We start from the raw sequence: 18818 nt of genomic DNA, 5'->3' as shown, positions 1-18818 counted from the left end.
TTCAGATTTAAATGTTTCCTATATTTATTTTTTACTAAAATTGTGTTCCACCCTAGTGTCTATAGGGTGAGTCTATAGGTTTTGTAAAAGTCTATCAAATTCTGTCCAAATCGAGTGATATTTAAATGTATGTATTTGGGACAAACCTTTATATATAGAATGTGATATGGTATCGAAAATTTAGATCTACAAAGTGGTGCAGGGTATAATATAGTCGGCCCCGCCCGACTTTAGACTTTCCTTACTGGTTTTTTACTAACATTGTGTTCCACCCTAGTGCATTAAATTTTGAGTCTATAGATTTTGTAGAAGTCTATCAAATTCTGTCCAGATCGAGTGATATTTAAATGTATGTATTTGGGACAAACCTTTATATATAGCCCCCAACACATTTGACGGATGTGATATGGTATCGAAAATTTAAATCTACAAAGTGGTGCAGGGTATAATATAGTCGGCCCGCCCGACTTTAGACTTTCCTTACTTGTCTTTAACTACAACCGTTAGAGCAAAAAAATAAATACATATAAATCAAATTAAATTAAATAGATATATAATCATAAATTTTTAAATGTTTGTAAAATGGGTTATTTTAAATGAATTTTCATTCTTTTTATACCCTATGCCATACTGTAAAAGAGGGTATTACACTGTAGCACAGAACGAGACGAGATAGATACATAGTGCTAATTATGCTCAGGGATGGCGCCAGAGTCGATCTAGCTATGTCCGTCCGTCCATCTATCTGTAAACTCTGTTTTGTGATCAAAATTTTGATCGCAGTATTAGTCCAATCGACTTTAAATTTACCACAAGTATGTGTTTTGAGTCCGAAAAGAACCCTATTGATTTTGGAAGAACTCTGTTCATAGTTTGATATAGCTCCCATATCTTTCGCCCGATATGCACTTACGAGGGCAGTTCGGAAACTTCTTAGCCTAGCACAAAAAGCGCGGTATCAACAGAAACAAGTTAAGTGTTTGGGAAACTTCCATTTCTGTTATGAACACATGTTAAATTTTGTTTCGATCTGGCAACTCCTTCATATAGAAACAGGTGTTCAAAAAAAAGACGCATCAGCAATTTTTTTACAATGGAAAAATTAGAAATGCGTGCTGTCATAAAATATTTACATAAAAAAGGTTTATCGGGACAAGAAATTCATAATGATATGGTGGATGTGTTGGGTGAAACTGCTCCTTCATATGCAACAGTAAAAAATTGGAATGCTGAAGTTAGACGTGGTCGTACAAGCATTGAAGATGAACGTCCAAAAACAGCAACAACAACAGAAATTGTAGCCAAAATGCATGATATGGTATTGAATGATCGACGAATAAAAGTGCGTGAAATTGCTAATATCATGGGCATCTCAAATGATCGAGTCCATTTAATTTTGCATGAAGAACTACAGATGAAAAAGCTTTCTGCAAGATGGGTGCCGCATTTGTTAACAGTCGATCAAAAACGTATAAGAATGAACATTTATCAAGCTTGTTTGGATCGTTTTAAGCGAAATAAAATGGATTTTAAGCGTCGTTTCATAACTGTTGATGAGACATGGATCCACCACTATACTCCAGAGATAAAAGAACAATCCAAACAATGGAATGAAACTGGAGGAAGTGCCCCAAAGAAGACTGGTAAGGTTATGGCAATGGTCTTTTGGGACTTCAAAGGTATTTTATTGATTGACTATCTGCAAAAGGGTAAAACAATAAATTCAGAGTACTATTGCAACCTTTTGGATCCCCAAAAATAATGTACCAAAATTTTATTACTATACAAAATTTTTTCAAAATTTTATTACTATAGAAAATTTTGTCATAATTTTATTATTATACAAAATTTTGTCAAGATTTTATTTCTATAGAAAATTTTGTCAAAATTTTATTTCTATAGAAAATTTTGTCAAAATATTATTTCTATAGAAAATTTTGTCAAAATTTTATTTCTATAGAAAATTTTATCAAAAATTTCGTCAAAATTTTGTTTCTATAGCAAACTTGAATTCTTGGGCGCCCATACATTGCATTTCTATAGAAAATTTAGTCACGACTTTATTTCTATAGAAAATTTTGTAAAAATATTACTTCTATAGAAAATTTTGTCAAAATATTATTTCTATGGAAAATTTTGTCAAATTTTTATTTCTATAGAAAATTTTGTCAAAATTTTATTTCTATAGAAAATGTAGTCACAACTTTATATGTATTGAAAATTTTGTCAAAATATTATTTCTATAGAAAATTTTGTCAAAATTTTATTTCTATAGAAAATTTTATCAAATTTTTATTTCTATAGAAAATTTTGTCAACATTTTATTTCTATAGAAAATTTTGTCAAAATTTTTATGTCTATAGAAAACTTTGTCAAAATTTTTATTTCTTTGGAGAATTTTGTCAACATTTTATTTCTATGGAGAATTTCGTCAATATTTTATTTCTATAGAAAATTTCGTCAAAATTTTATTTCTATAGCAAACTTGAATTCTTGGGCGCCCAGACATTGCAGTTTTTATCCGACTCGTCTGTTATTAGAAATCTAGAGGAATTTTAGGCTAAAAATTGGTGCGGCGAATATGGTGTTTATCGGTCACTGTTTTGATGTAGCCATCATATACCTACAACCTTGAAGTCCCACTGCTCCCCAGTAGAATAACATTTGGGGCTTCTATGTTCCCCAAATGTTATCCTATTTGTAAGAAATTCAAAATATATGTATCAATCGATCTTTTGTATAGCACCCATATAGCCCGTATTTACGAGTATCAGAGAGTAGAATTGCCATTCCAACTGTGTCCGCCAAGATTTATTGAAATCAGTTAAAAGTTTATTTATTATTCAAAGTTACATTTTGATAGAAAATTTTGTCAACATTTTATTTCTATAGAAAATTCTGTCAAAATTTTATTCCTATAGAAAATTTTGTCAAAATTTTATTCTTATAAAAAATTTTGTCAAAATAATGTAAATAAAAAATGTTGTCAAAATTTTATTAATATCAAAAAAATTTTCAATTTTTTCAGAATTTTATTAATATTGATTTTTTTTTTAATTTTATTTCTATAGAAAATTTTGTCAAATTTCTATTTCTATAAAAAATTTCGTCAAAATTTTATTTCAAACTTTTATTCCTGTAAAAAATTTTCAAAATTGTATTCCTATAGAAAATTTTGTCAAAATTTTATTATTATTGAAAATTTTGTCAAAATTTTTTTTCTATAGGAAATGTTATTTGTATATAAAATTGTATTCTTAGAGAAATTTTTGTCATAATTTTATTCCTAGACAAAATTTTGTCAAAATTTTATAACTACCCAGCAAAAAAAGCAACGCCAAAAAAGTAGTGAAAATGTTCGTTTTGGATGCGGAAGGATGGGCTTGTCGTAGGACGGATGTCCAACATTTCAACAGCCGCTGCACTGAATTTGCATCACTTCTTAAGGTGTGAGGTGAATTCAGTGTTTTGGATGTGATATTAGAATTTTTGTGATATTTTGACAAATAAATGATTTTTAAAATTTATTATGATTTTTAATACATTATAACGCTTGTCTGGAACGTTTCTCATCAAATATTTTCAAAAATTCGCAATTTTTCTAGGAAGGATTTAATATTTTTTCGGCTAAATTTAAATAATTTGTACCATTTTATTAATTTTTATTAAATTTTTAACCTATTTGAAACAAATAAATATAAATTTCTCATTACTGATATGAAAAAAGCGGGTTATAAAAATTTGACTCAAATGAACTTCCTGTGCAGTTAAAATAAAGAACATCTTTGGGGGAGCATTTTTGGAAGTTCTTTTAAAGTTGTGCCTGGAGAAGGACCTCCAAATTTTTTTGCTGGGTAGGCAAAATGGAAAATTTGTGAAATACCTCTTAGGTGGAGAGGAATATTTTGCAAAATCTACAAAAATATAACGAATTCTACCAATCTACAAAACAGTAAAAAATTACAATTTTTGGTAGAATTATACCAATCTGCCAAACAGTAAAAATCTACAATTTTTCGTAGAATTCTACCAACTGTAGCAACTGTGGTCGTGAGGCCAAAGACATATTTTCCTTAAAATACGAATGCGTTTTTTGCTTAGAATTTCTCTAACATAAAGTTTTTTCCATGTACAAAACTCGATAAACTTTTGAATGAATGGACAAAACCTAAGAATTGATTATCTTTATATGAAATACATTTTTGTTTAACTAGGGTCAATTTAGCTTTAATAAATCCGAAAAATTCTCAGAAATTTATGAATTGTCTACAAAGTTGTTGTCTTTTTTTGGCGCCATGCCTACAAAGCAAAAAAGCGTTCAGAAATAGGAGGTATCTTTCAACACTTTAGTTTAAAACCGATTTTTATCTAAAATATAAGAAAACTTCTGAATTTAAAAATTTAATTTATTTTAAATCCTTTTTAGTGGATATGAAAAAAGGAAAATATATCCTTACTTGATTTCTCTGTATTTTTTTTTTCTGGCTGGAAAACCACGCCAAAACCCTTAGGATAAAGACAACACATTTGGAACCGGACAAGCTTTTTTCATTTTAACGCGTGGAAACCGGCCATAAGACGATATATAATTCCATGGGATTTTCTAACACGCTTATACGAGAAGTAAAAGATTACTAAAAATCTCAAACAAAAATGGTTCTTATAAATGCAGAATCTGCTGTAGTCTGCACATTAAGTTAAATTAAATTCAACTCCGGGAGCCGTGCCCTTCGATCCGCCCTTTTTGACGAAGTGTGTTTCATTCCATTCAAATAGGAACGTCCACGTCTGCCAAGAAATGGATCGGCGCACTTTTCAAATATTTGTTTGGAAATTTCCAGTATTCAGAAAATTTTAATTTATTCGGAATCGACGGAAAGCAAATGTTAACTAAATCAATCCTAGATTCTACTAATTTGAATTTATCACAAAATAATTCAGAATTTCTTAAAATTTTTAAATTTTACCAAAAATGTTTCCATTTTTAAATTCGTATAGTGTTAGCAATTTTTTACTCCAATGATGCCCTTCAAAATAGGAGTTTTTTTAGAAGAAAGCGAACTAATTATGTCAAATAAATTATCTTCAATTTGACGAAAAATATTTACGTATTTACTTTTTTCCAATTTCAAATTTAATTTCCAAAATTAATGTATAGTTTCTTTCTTGGCGAGTTACTTTTCATTTGTCCCTCCCCATGGGCATAAAATTCATTTCTTTTCTTCATATAGATGTCTCAGTTTAGCATTTCGTTGAATTTCAAACAGAATGCCAAAGCAAGTATAACTATCATCCTACACTGAAAAAATATTGTCGTGAGGTCAAAGATTTCATGTTTTTAAAATACGAATACAAATGTTGCTTAGCATAGAAGAAGCATTTCTCTAATATAAAGTTTTTTTCCTTGTCCCAAAGTCGATAAACTTTTCAGTGAAGTCGTATTGTCCTTATAGTTAAGCGATTTCACTTAAAAATGAGTATCATAAAATGAAAGAAATAATGTTTCAGCTAAGGTCAACTTGACTTTAATAATTCAGAAAAATTCTTTAAATTTAATGAAATTATCTTTAAATTTGTTCTCTTTTTGCATCTTGACAACAAAGCAAAAAATCGTTCAAATATAGGACATGTTTTTCAACACTTTATTTTAAAGACGTTTTTTACTTAGCATAATTTCTACTCGAAGTCAAGTCTTAATTTGGAAAATAAAGTTGTCGTTAACTCGTTTTCAAAGGACTTTGATAGCATATGAACAAAAAAAGCTGAAAAGCGAAAAATGAAAATCTGTTTCCTAGAAGCAAGTGCACAAAACCCAAATTTAAAAGAGGATAGTGTCTTAAAAGTATCCTTACTTGTATACTCCGCTTCTTTGGCTAGGAATCAATACCAAAATTTTTAAAGTAAAGACAAAATCTTTGGAACCGGGCATGCTTTTTTTTTCAGTGTAGGCAGCAGAAATCAAAATATACAAGTCATGTTAGCTTGATCTTCCATACAACAAATATGAGTGCTAACATTTCATCTGTGGCCTTGCCATTATGTTCGATAGGATATTTTATTGGAATTGTATCTGATTCCTGCCCATCGTTCGCTATAGAAGTTAAACATTTTTATTTTATTTTATTTTATTTTATTTAAGTCTGCATATGAAAATGTAAGACTATCGTGTTGCACTGTAAATTTTATAGACTCTATAGCCTGCGGTAAAATTCATTTGTTGCCTTTATGCTTTATATCCACGGGTAAAATTTGTACTCTATTAAGTTATCCATGTTAACTTTATGTTATAGGCGGTCTTAAAGTCATTCATTGGATTTTATAGTGGCATCAATTAACGATAGCATCATCATCACCATCATCATTGCTTCGTCATCATCACTTGAGGCAGCAAAGTTCATTGGAGCACTAATGGAAAAGGATGCAAAAGACATTCAGCTTGCAATTAATTCGCAGAGCTTTAAATAGCTATGGAATCACGGTTGCCACCCGAGCCAAAAATAATCTACCAAAATTGGGATACATTTTTACCAAAAAACTACCAAACAAGAATATCTTATTTTGCAAAATTTTATTTCTATAGAAAATATTGTTAAAAATTTATTTCTATAGAAAATTTTGTCAAATTTTTATTTCTATAGAAAATGTTGTCAAAATTTAAATTCTATAGAAAACTTTTTCAACATTTTAAATTTTATTTTTATAGAAAATTTTGCCAAACTTTTATTTCTATAAAAAATTTTGTCAAAATTTTATTTCCATAGAAAAATTTGTAAAAATTTTATTTCTAGAGAAAATTTTGTAAAAATTTTATTTCCATAGAAAAATGATATAATTTTAAAATATAATTTTATAGAAAATGTTGTCAAAGTTTGAATCCTATAGAAAATTTTGTCAAAATTTTATATTTAAAGAAAATTTTGCCAAACTTTTATTTCTAGAGAAAATTTTGTCAAAATTTTATTTCCATAGAAAAATTTGTAAAAATTTTATTTCTAGAGAAAATTTTGTAAAAATTTTATTTCCATAGAAAAATTTGTAAAAATTTTATTTTGTCAAAATTTTATTTCTATAGAATATTTTATCAAAATTTTATTTCTATAGAAAATTTTGTCACAACTTTATTTTCATAGAAAATTTTATTAAAATATTATTTCTATATAAAATTTTGTCAAAATTTTATTTTAACAGAAAATTTTGTCAAAATTTTATTTCTATAAAAATTTTTCTCAACATTTCATTTCTATAGAAAATTTTGTCAAAATTTTATTTCTATAGAAAATTTTGTCAAAATTTTATTTCTATAGAAAATTTTGTCAAAATTTTATTTCAATAGAAAATTTTATCAAAACTTTAGTTTTATAGAAAATTTTGTCATAAATTTATTTCTACAAAAAAATTCTCAAAATTTTATTTCTGCAGAAAATTTTGTCAAAATTTTATTTCAATATTAAATTTTGTCAAAATTATTATTCCTATAGAAAATGTTGTCAACATTTTATTTCTATAGAAAACTTTGTCAAATTATTATTTCGATAGAAAATTGTCAAAATTTAATCTCTATAGAAAATTTTGTCAAAATTTTATGTCTACAGAAAATTTTGTCAAAATTTTACTTCTATAGAAAATTTGTGTCAAAATTTTATGTCTATAAAAAATTTTGTCAAAATTTCATTTCTATAGAAAATTTTGTCAAAATTTTATTTTAACAGAAAATTTTGTCAAAATTTTATTTCTAAAAAAGTTTTTCTCAACATTTTATTTCTATAGAAAATTTTGTCAAAATTTTATTTCTATAGAAAATTTTATCAACACTTTAGTTTTATTCAAAATTTTGTCATAATTTTATTTCTATAAAAAAATTCTCAAAATTTTATTTCTGCAGAAAATTTTGTCAAAATTTTATTTCAATATTAAATTTTATTTCTGATTGATTATCGTTGACTTTTTATTTTATTTTTAAGCAATACTTATCATAGTTTCGGCTATAGGTCGATTAAAAAACATAGGATTGATGTTTTTATTTAAGTTTTATTTCCAATATTTCGGTTGACTTCGTCAAAACCGTTTTCAAGGCTGAAGTGAAACAAAAAACAGAAATTTTCAAATTTAATTACAAAAACCACGAACAAACAGAACCAAACAATAAATTATTTAACTACTATTACTATTTACATTTATTCTGGTGTGCACAGCTTCACACTCTGTTTTACACTGAATCTAAATTTCTCTTTTTTTTTGTATTGTATGTCTATATATTCGAGCAGAGTTCTCAATGCCTTTCTTGTAATTCATTCTCTCGTCAGGTGGAGTGTTGATAATGTGCAGCATTTCAAGAGTAAATCTGCGTCTGTAGTTGTTAAATTTTGTCAAAATTATTATTCCTATAGAAAATGTTGTCAACATTTTAATTCTATAGAAAATTTTGTCAAAATTTTATTGCTATAGAAAATTTTGTCAAAATTTTATTTTTATAGAAAACTTTGTCAAAATATTATTTCGATAGAAAATTTTGTCAAAATATTATTTATATAGAAAATTTTGTCCAAATTTTATTTCAACAGAAAATTTTGTCAAAATTTTATTTTTATAGAAAATTTTGTCAAAATATTATTTCGATAGAAAATTTTATCAAAATATTATTTCTATAGAAAATTTTGTCAAAATTTTATTTTTATAGAAAATTTTGTCAAAATATTATTTCGATAGAAAATTTTATCAAAATATAATTTCTATAGAAAATTGTGTCAAAATTTTATTTCAACAGAAAATGTTGTCATAATTTTATTTTTATAAAAATTTCTCAAAATTTTATTTCTGCAGAAAATGTTGTCAAACTTTTATTTTTATATAAAATTTTGTCAAAATTTTTTTTGTATAGAAAATTTTGTCAAAATTTTATTTGTATAGAAAATTTTGTCAAAATTTTATTTATAGAAAGTTTTGTCAACATTTTATTTCTATGTGGGATGGGTTGGGTTAGGTGGCAGCCCGATGTATCAGGCTCACTTAGACTATTCAGTCCATTGTGATACCACATTGGTGAACTTCTCTCTTATCACTGAGTGCTGCCCGACTCCATGTTAAGCTCAATGACAAGGGACCTCATTTTTATAGCCGAGCCCGAACGGCGTTCCACATTGCAGTGAAACCACGTAGAGAAGCTTTGAAAGCTTTTGAAGCAGGAAGCGACCCCACGACGTTGTGTATGCAAGGCGGGCATGCTAACCATTGCACCACGATGGCTCCCTTATTTCTATATAAAATTTTGTCAAAATTTTATTTCTATAGAAAATTTTGTGACAACTTTATTTCTAAAGAAAATTTTGTCAAATTTTTGTTCCTATAGAAAATTTTGTCACAATTTTATTTCTATAGAATATTTTATCAAAATTGTATTTCTATAGAAAATTTTGTCAACATTTTATTTCTATATAGAATTTTGTCAAAAATTTATTTTTGTAGAAAATTTTATTTCTTTACTTTATTTCTAAACAAAGTTTTGTCAAAATATTATGTCTCTAAAAAAGTTTATCAAGTTTAATTCTATAGAAAATTTTGTCCAAATGTTGTTTCTATAGAAAATTTTGTCAATTTGTTTTTCTATAGAAAATTTTTGTCAAAATTGTATTTTTATAGAAAGTTTTGTCAAAAGTTTATTCTTCCTAATTGAAAAATCTTCCAAACCTAAAGAATTCTACCAATCTACCAAACAGTAAAAAATCTACCACATTTGGTATAATTCTACCAACTGTGGCAACCGTGTATGGCATACCCTACTTTATTGAGTGGTCAGCATTTAGTAACATTAAAAAAATAGTACTACATTGAAAAATAATTTTTTTTTTAATGGCGTCCGAGCAACAAGTCTGCTACATTAGAACTGTTTTCCGTTTTTTTTTTTTTTTTTTTTTTTTTGTAAAAAAAAAATTCGAAAGGCGAAGTGGACTAATTTTAAAATTTGACTAATCGTCCTTTGATTATTTTGAAAATCATCTCACCAAATCTATTTGGTGTAGTGTGTCATATAGTCGTTGTCACCCGAATTTAACTCTATCTCACTTCTGTTCAATAATTATACTTCACTTATTGCCCTTGATAAAGCATTAATGTTGGCCATTTGGATGAGTCAATAAAATCACTATAAGTGTTAAAACTTTATACGCCAGGAAACATTAAGAGCAATGGCAATGCAAATGAATTGACAAAGAAAAGTAATATTCCTCAATCCTCCTGCTTTCAATGGTCTTCTACAAATATTTGTTCCCCAAATATATTCGTCCTTCATGTCACCCTCAAAAAACAAACATAGATGTCAATTATTAGTCATTGAATCGTAAAGTTTCAACACCTTCCTAATTAGCATATCTTTACATTGGTGAATATATTTTCGTTCGTTCTTTTTTTTCATTTATCATAATTCAAAGGAATTTCTTCTGCTTGAAGTGGTCCAAAGTGGCAGTAGATAGGCGATAGGCCTGGCTGCTGTCATATGCAAATTGTGTGTATTTATTAACACATCTTTAATATGCCATAAGTCTTATTTTGCCGAATTTATGTTAATTTTGTTCTCCTTGAAGACATTTCTTTTCGTTAAGTCACGATAAGATATACCAATTTGACAATTTTCTCTTCCACCCATTTCCGTAGCCATGACTAAGGAGGCTGCCGTAAGTAGGTGGTATTGTTTGGAGAACAGGAAAAGGAAAGATAACTTCTGTTTTATAGGAAAAAAACGAAGGACAGAGGAAAAGACTTTTAGCATATTTATTTCTCACATTTTCATAGAGAGTGTTATAAAAATCATACTACCTATTGCATAACCGGGGCTATTATTAGGAAGCTTAGTTATGTGTCTATCGGACATGTGTCTGCAATTATGAAGGGGCTTTGGAAATAGAAAAAATGTGTGTTTTTTATAAAGGGTGATTTTCTAAGAGCTTGCTGATTTGAAATATAAATAAAACAAATGCCAAATTATGAATTGGATTGGAATGGAAAAACAATTTTTATGTCGTAGATAATATATGGCCACAAAGGTCATTCTGGAGGTCCAATTTCCAACCACATTTTCACGCTTTTGAGGGCGTATTTCAGCAATGATACGTTGAATATTGGTTTTCCAAGCGTCAATCGTTGCTGGTTTATTTACGTAAACCAATAATTTTGGGTGTCCTCACAAAAAATATTCGAGTGGCGTCAAATCACACGAACGAAGAGGCTAATTTAAAAAATATAAAATTTTCTCAAAATTTTATTTGTATAGAAACTTTTGTCAAAAAGTTATTTCTATAGAAAAATTGACCAAAATGTTATTTTTATAGAAAATTTTGCCAAAATAATATTTCTATAGAAACTTTTGTCACAATTTTATTTCTATAGAAAATTTTATCAAAATTTTATTTCTATAGAAAATTTTGTCATAATTTTATTTGTCAAAATTTTAATTTTATATAAAATTTTGTCAAAACTTTATTTCTATAGCACATTTTATGACAATTATATTTCTATAGAAAATTTTGTCAAAATTTTATTTATAGAAAGTTTTGTCAAAATTGTATTTCTATATATAATTTTGTCAAAAATTTATTTCTGTAGAAAATTTCTATAGAAAATGTTGTCATAATTTTATTTCTACCGAAAAATTAAATTAACTGAAAAATTGAATCTTTAGATTTAAGATGAAAACGCTTCAAATATAGGCTAAGACTTACTCTGAGAATTTTGTATATTTGGTTTATAGTTTTTTGTTTTTTTTTTTTTTTTTGAATTAAGAAAACATATTTTACTCTGTTACAATTTGGATTTTTAAACTGGCATTTGTTTCTACATGAATTGCTTTATTAATATATCGCAAAAAGGGAATGCAAATTCCATAAGTATAAGTGTAGGTTATTTTAATTTCTATAACTCTACTGACTTCAATAAATAAACTATTGGTTAGTAACTTCTTCATAATATATACAGTCTATTAGCTTAAATAAAAAAATTAGCCTGTATCGATTTCCATGCACTGAAAAAATAGCATGCCCGGTTCCAAAGATTTTGTCTTTACACTAATGATTTTGGTATTGATTCCTATCCAAAGAAGTGGAGAATTGAAGTAAGACACATTTAAGACAAGATTCTTTTTATACCCTCCACCATGGGATGGGGTTATATTAACTTTGTCATTCCGTTTGTAACACATCGAAATATTGCTCTAAGACCCCATAAAGTATATATATTGTGGGTCGTGGTGAAATTCTGAGTCGATCTGAGCATGTCCGTCCGTCCGTCCGTCTGTTGAAATCACGCTAACTTCCGAACGAAACAAGCTATCGACTTGAAACTTGGCACAAGTAGTTGTTATTGATGTAGGTCGGACGGTATTGCAAATGGGCAATATCGGTCCACTTTTACGTATAGACCCCATATAAACGGACCCCCAAATTTGGCTTGCGATTGCTCCAAGAGAAGCAACTTTCATCCGACCCGGCTGAAATTTGGTACATGGTGTTAGTATATGGTCTCTAACAACCATGCAGAAATTGGTCCATATCGGTCAATAATTACATATAGCCCCCATATAAACTGATCCCCCGATTTGGCTTGCGGAGCCTCTAAGAGAACCAAATTTCATCCGATCCGGCTGAAATTTGGTACATGGTGTTAGTATATGGTCTCTAACAATCATGCAGAAATTGGTCCACAGCGGTCCATAATTACATATAGCCCCCATATAAACCGATCCCCCGATTTGGCTTGCGGAGCCTCTAACAGAGGCAAATTTCATCCGAACCGGCTGAAATTTGGTACATGGTTGGTATATGTTCTCTAATGACCATGCAAAAATTGGTCCACATCGGTCCATAATTATATATAGCCCCCATATAAATCGATCCCCAGATTTCTCCTCCGGAGCCTCTTGGAGGAGCAAAATTCATCCGATCCGGTTGAAATTTGGAACATGGAGTTAGAATGTGGTCTCTAAAAAACACGGAAGAATTGGTCCATATCGGTCCATAATTATATATAGCACCCATATAAACCGATCCCCAGATTTAATCTCCGTAGCCTCTTGGAGGAGCAAAATTCATCCGATCCGGTTGAAATTTGCAACGTGGTGTTAGTATAAGGCCGCTAATAACCATGCCAAAAATGATCCGTATCGGTCTATAGTTATATATAGCCGATCCCCAATCACACAAAAATTTGTCCATATCGGTTCATAATCATGGTTGCCACTCGAGCCAAAAATAATCTACCAAAATTTAATTTTTATAAAAAACATTGTCAAAATGTTAATTCTATAGAAAATTTTGTCAAAATTTTATTTCTATAGAAAATTTTGTAAAAATTTTATTTCTATAGAAAATATTGTCAAAATTTTATTTCTATAGAAAATGTTGTCAAAATTTTATTTCTATAGAAACTTTAAACTTTGTAGCTTAGATGCAAAAAGTCAACAAATTTAACGACAATTTCATTAATTTTAAAGATTTTTTTAGAATTATTAAAGTCAAGTTAACCTTTGTAAAAAGAAAATTTCTTTCATACCCAATTTTAAGTCGAATCAAACAAAACGACTTCATTGAAAAGTTTGTCGACTTTTGGACAACGAAAAAAAAAACTTTTTATCAAAGAAAGGCGTCTTCTATGCTAAGCAAAACTCGCATTCGTATTCTAAAGACATGAAATCTTTGGCACCACGACAATTTTTTTTTTCAGTGTGGTAAATCGTCGTCCTTTCTAATTTTTAAAGAAATAAGGACCAATAATTCCACCAGCCCATAGACCGCACAAAATTGTACATTTATCGGGGTGCATTGATAATTCTTGTGTGGATTATTTTAGCACAAATAGGGCATTTTTGCTTGTTGATATATCCATTCAATCAAAAATGCGCCTTATCACGGAAGAGAATTTTGCGAAAAAAACTGATCTTCGTCTAATTGGTTAAGCCAACAATTACTGAGTTCACGGCGCATATGGTGATACGATTTGGAAGTGTTTTTGTGCTCGTCAGGATGAGCCCAACTGCACACTCCCTACCCACCAGCAACTGCTTGAGAACAATAGAGAGGAACACCCAAATCATTCCGTCTAATGGAACTAAATCCATCATGATTGATTTTAAAAAGTGGTAGACAAAGGGGCAATTTCGAAGAACATCTCTTCCTGAAAAAAATATCAGCAAGATCACCGCCAATTAGCGAAGAAGAGAGGCCATGATTTGGCATCAGTTCTAAATTGAAAGTGAATGACCAAAGTGTGCCGCTTGCCTCACATCACGAGCACGGTTTCCACAGTTGGTACAATTCCACCGAAAATGGTAGATTTTTTACTGTTTGGTAGAATTCTTGATGTTTTCGTAGATTTTGCAAAATATTTCTCACCACCTCAGAGGTTCTTCACAAATTATCTATAAAGATACAATTTTGTCTAGGAATTTAATTTTGAAAAAATTTTCTATAGGAACACAATTTTGATATAATTTTCGATAAGAATAAAATTGTGACATCATTTTCAATAGAAATAAAATTGTGACAATATTTTCTATAGGAATAAAATGTTGACATAATTTTATATAGGTATAAAATGTTGACAAAATTTTCTATAGGAATAAAATTTTGACAAAATTTTCTATAGAAACACAATTTTGACATAATTTTCTATAAGAATAAATATGTGACATCATTTTCTATAGGAATACATTTTTGACAACATTTTATGTAGAAATAAAATTTTAACAAATTTTTCTGTAGGAATAAAATTTTGACAAAATTTTTATAGGAACACAATTTTGACATATTTTTCTATAAGAATAAATATATGACATAATTCTCTAAAGGAATAAAATTTTGACAAAATTTTCTATAGAAATAAAATTTTGACAAATTTTTCTATAGGAATAAAATTTTGACAAAATTTTGTATAGATATAAAATTTTGACAAACTTTTCTATAGTAATAAAATTTTGGCAACATTTTCTATAGGAATAAAATTGTGACATACTTTTCTATAGGAAAAAAATTTTGACAATATTTTCTATAGTAATAAAATTGTGACATAATTTTCAATAGAAATAAAATTGTGACATAATTTTCTATAGGAATAAAATTTTGAAAAAATTTCCATAAAAGTAAAATTTTGATAAAATATCCCATTGAAAAGAAAATTCTCTATAAGAATGAAATTTTGAAAAAAAAAAATCTATAAAAATAAAGTTTTAATTAAATACTCTATAAAGTCAATACTAAGCCAATATCTTTAAAAAATTGAATTCTCATTTTAGGTCATATTACCAAAGTCCGTTCCGAGCAAGTTCTCCCATTTTGTAGAAGTAGCAATTGTGGTGCGAGCTAAAACAAAAAATAAAACTTCGACACATTTATAATTCAATCCAAATAAATTGTACATATTAATATAATAATATAATAAATAAAATAATAAGATATGTCCTTCCAAGAAACATTTTTTTTCATAGAACCACAAAAATTGTATGAAAAAATGCGAAATAAATTTTTGATAAAATTCTCTTCAAATTTTGGTGGATTATTTTTGGCTCGAGTGGCAACTGAGATCACAACACGGACGAAAAATACAGTTTTTCATATGTTTGGGTGTAAAAATTATATGTTTGGAACTCCAATTTTTAACACAATATTTTAAGTGCAAGCATATAATGTTCATAAACTAGCATATCATGTTTGGGACATATATGTTAATGTGTTAGAACATATTATGTTTGGGACATAAACTGTTTATAAATATGATATGCCTAGATGCAAACATATATTAACCCAGCAAAAAAACGTCGCCAAAAAGGTAATGAAAATGTTCTTTTTGGATCCGGAAGTGGTGCAAAATTGACGCAGAAGCGATGAATTTAACTTGGGCTTGTCATAGGACAGAAGTCCTCCATTTCAACAACCGTTGCACTGAATTTGCATCACTTCTTTAGGTGTGATCTAAATTCAATGTTTTGGATGTATATTAAAAAATTCTGTGATATTTTGTGAAATAAATAATTTTTTATAATTTTTAATGGATTCTAACGCTTGTCGGAAACGTTTGACGTCAAATATTTTCAAAAATTCACAATTTTTTCAGATTGGATTTAGCATTTTTTTCGACAAAATTTAAATGATTTACAGAAGCGATTTTTTAGGGTGAAGGCAACTTTGTGCGTGTCCAGCTAGCCCAACAGACCTGACACTAATTTCACTGCGGACGTATTCATAGACGTAACTCACTTTTCAACATTGCAGAATTAACATACAGAGTCTTCAACAACTAAATCAACTCAGAATGCGACATACATTAATGAAGATGAGTACCTTGATTCAACATGGAAAATTGAAAAGTTTATGTGAATTTGCACGACGAAATCTAGACGATGATGTTGACACCGGTTCTAAATTGGAACAGGACCAGATACCAGATTTTTTCCTAATTTCATGAACGTCCCATCGGGACTGACAAAGAACATTACCAATATTGAAATGGAAAGAATACGGGCAGATCGTCTAGACAGAGATAAAAAAATCAAGATAGCCCTCTCTTTGCCATACCTTAGATTTAGCCTTATTTTATACACACTACCAAGATGAACCTTGGTTCACTTCTCTGACATGACCAATACAATATTTTCTATTATCGTTTTGACTCCTTCAATCCTTTTTTCATAACCCTTAACCGTACACCAATTGCATCTCTGTCATCGTAACAGAAGAAAAGGGGACAACCGAGAGCAAATGTTTTATTACATGCGACAACAACAAAAAGAAGACAAAAAACTGTGACAATGTCATTGTTAACTCATTAATCACGTGACATTGTTGTACTAAATAAAACGCTTAAAACAGTAACATTTTAATTTTGAAATACATCTTTTTTTCTCATACTCATGGTTCTCGTTCTTCCACACTTGGCCTCTGCACAGAACACAACACTTCAATGTTGTAATGGTCTAAAGTGCTTTCCTGGGGTCGTTGTCTCCATAATGGGAGTTTGTATGATTGCAGGCAAAAGCATATGCAGGGAATGAAACAAAAAATCGTGACTTGACAATTGAAAGATATGAATGGAAAGGGATTGGGTGGGCATGAGAAAGATTGTGTGGGTGTATTCTGACTTTGGTCCATGTATACAGCAATTTTACCCTCTTAAACATCTCACAAGATGAAACAGTAGTGGATCATTCTCCCACAGGTTTTGCATATCCGCAAATACCTTCAACGGAATTGTATAAATTTTTAATGAATGAAATTGCACAATTTCTCTTGATACTGTGGACCCATTCTAAACGAAACGAAACGAAACGATGCAATGCAAAAAGTTGAACATAGAAATGCCAACACTTTGGGTAGCTACGAGTCACCTCACAGCACAGAGGCGGATGAAAAGAATCGTCTAAGGTAATACCCAAGATGACGACATATTTAATTGTAACTGTGAAAATGAATATCCGCCATGGAATTGTATTTGTGACTAGCTGCATGTTATCAAACATCCTCAGAGGATTTATTGATACAAATATACTTCGTTAGTTACAATGTAAACATATAACCATTGACTAGGTGAAATGGGGTTAATAATTTCTCTACGATTGAATATTTCAATAAATGTCAACTGGATCATATGGATAATGGCACACACACACTATATACTACGTCCAACGAACCAAATATAAGATACCTACAATAATTTAAGCAAGTATACACTTGCCGTAATTCGTAATCAAAAAAAAAAATCGCCTCTGTAATATAAACTCGTATTCTGCTCCAGGCATATATATCCACATATATGTTATTATTACAAAACCCCCCAAAGATTTCTAAGCCGATCTCTTTTTTGAAAAGCTTCATGTGTCTATTAACTAACTGTAACAAGTTTCAACAGCTTTAAATAATTTTCTCTGCACGACTCAACAAAAATGTTAACATAATTAGGTCAAAAGTTATAAAGGTTTCAACTCATATTTTGAATTCCCAACAAATTTTATTTTTTACAAAAATTGTTTCTCGCCCCAAAAACCTTCAATTTTCGTAATTTTTTTTTTATTCCCTCCAACATACACTCAAAAAAAAGTTTACTTGGATCCAAAGATTTTGACCTTCCTATAAGGATTTTGGTATTGATTTCGAGCCAAAGATGCGGCTTCTTTAAAATAAAGATATTTTTTACTGTCATTAAATCTAGGATCAATAAAATTAAAATTGGAAACAGATATCATTCATCGAATTTCTATTTTCTTTTTGCGATATTTTAATAAAGGTATTCATGTACAAACAAATTCCTACAACTTCAACAGAGGGACGCAAAATTTCAAGATTTGTGTCCTAAATTTAATGAAAAAAAATGTTTGAAGCAAGGATTATAAACCTTCTTTTAATTAAAATGTCATTTTAAAGAATTTTGTCCTTAGCATTGCGTAAATTTCGAGTCCTAAAATTTAACTTACATAATCTTCCATATTAGGTCAATATTTTTTTCAGTGTAGGATGGGGGTATATTAACTTTGTCATTCCGTTTGTAACATATCGAAATATTGCTCTAAGAGCCGTGGTGAAATTCTGAGTCGATCTAAGCATGTCCGTCCGTCCGTCTGTTGAAATCACGCTAACTTCCGAACGAAACAAGCTATCGACTTGAAACTTGGCACAAGTAGTTGTTATTGATGTAGGTCGGACGTTATTGCAAATGGGCCATATCGGTCCACTTTTACGTAGAGCCCCCATATAAACGGACGGCCAAATTTGGCTTGCGGAGCCAATGGTCTCCAACAACCATGCAAAACTTGGTCCATATCGGTCCATAATTAGATATCGCCCCCA

Source organism: Haematobia irritans, chromosome 1, assembly GCF_050003625.1.
Source record: "Haematobia irritans isolate KBUSLIRL chromosome 1, ASM5000362v1, whole genome shotgun sequence".
In the NCBI taxonomy this organism is placed as follows: Eukaryota; Metazoa; Arthropoda; class Insecta; order Diptera; family Muscidae; genus Haematobia; species Haematobia irritans.
The sequence above is the reverse complement of the archived record's forward strand: the minus strand, read 5'-3'. Positions refer to the sequence as shown.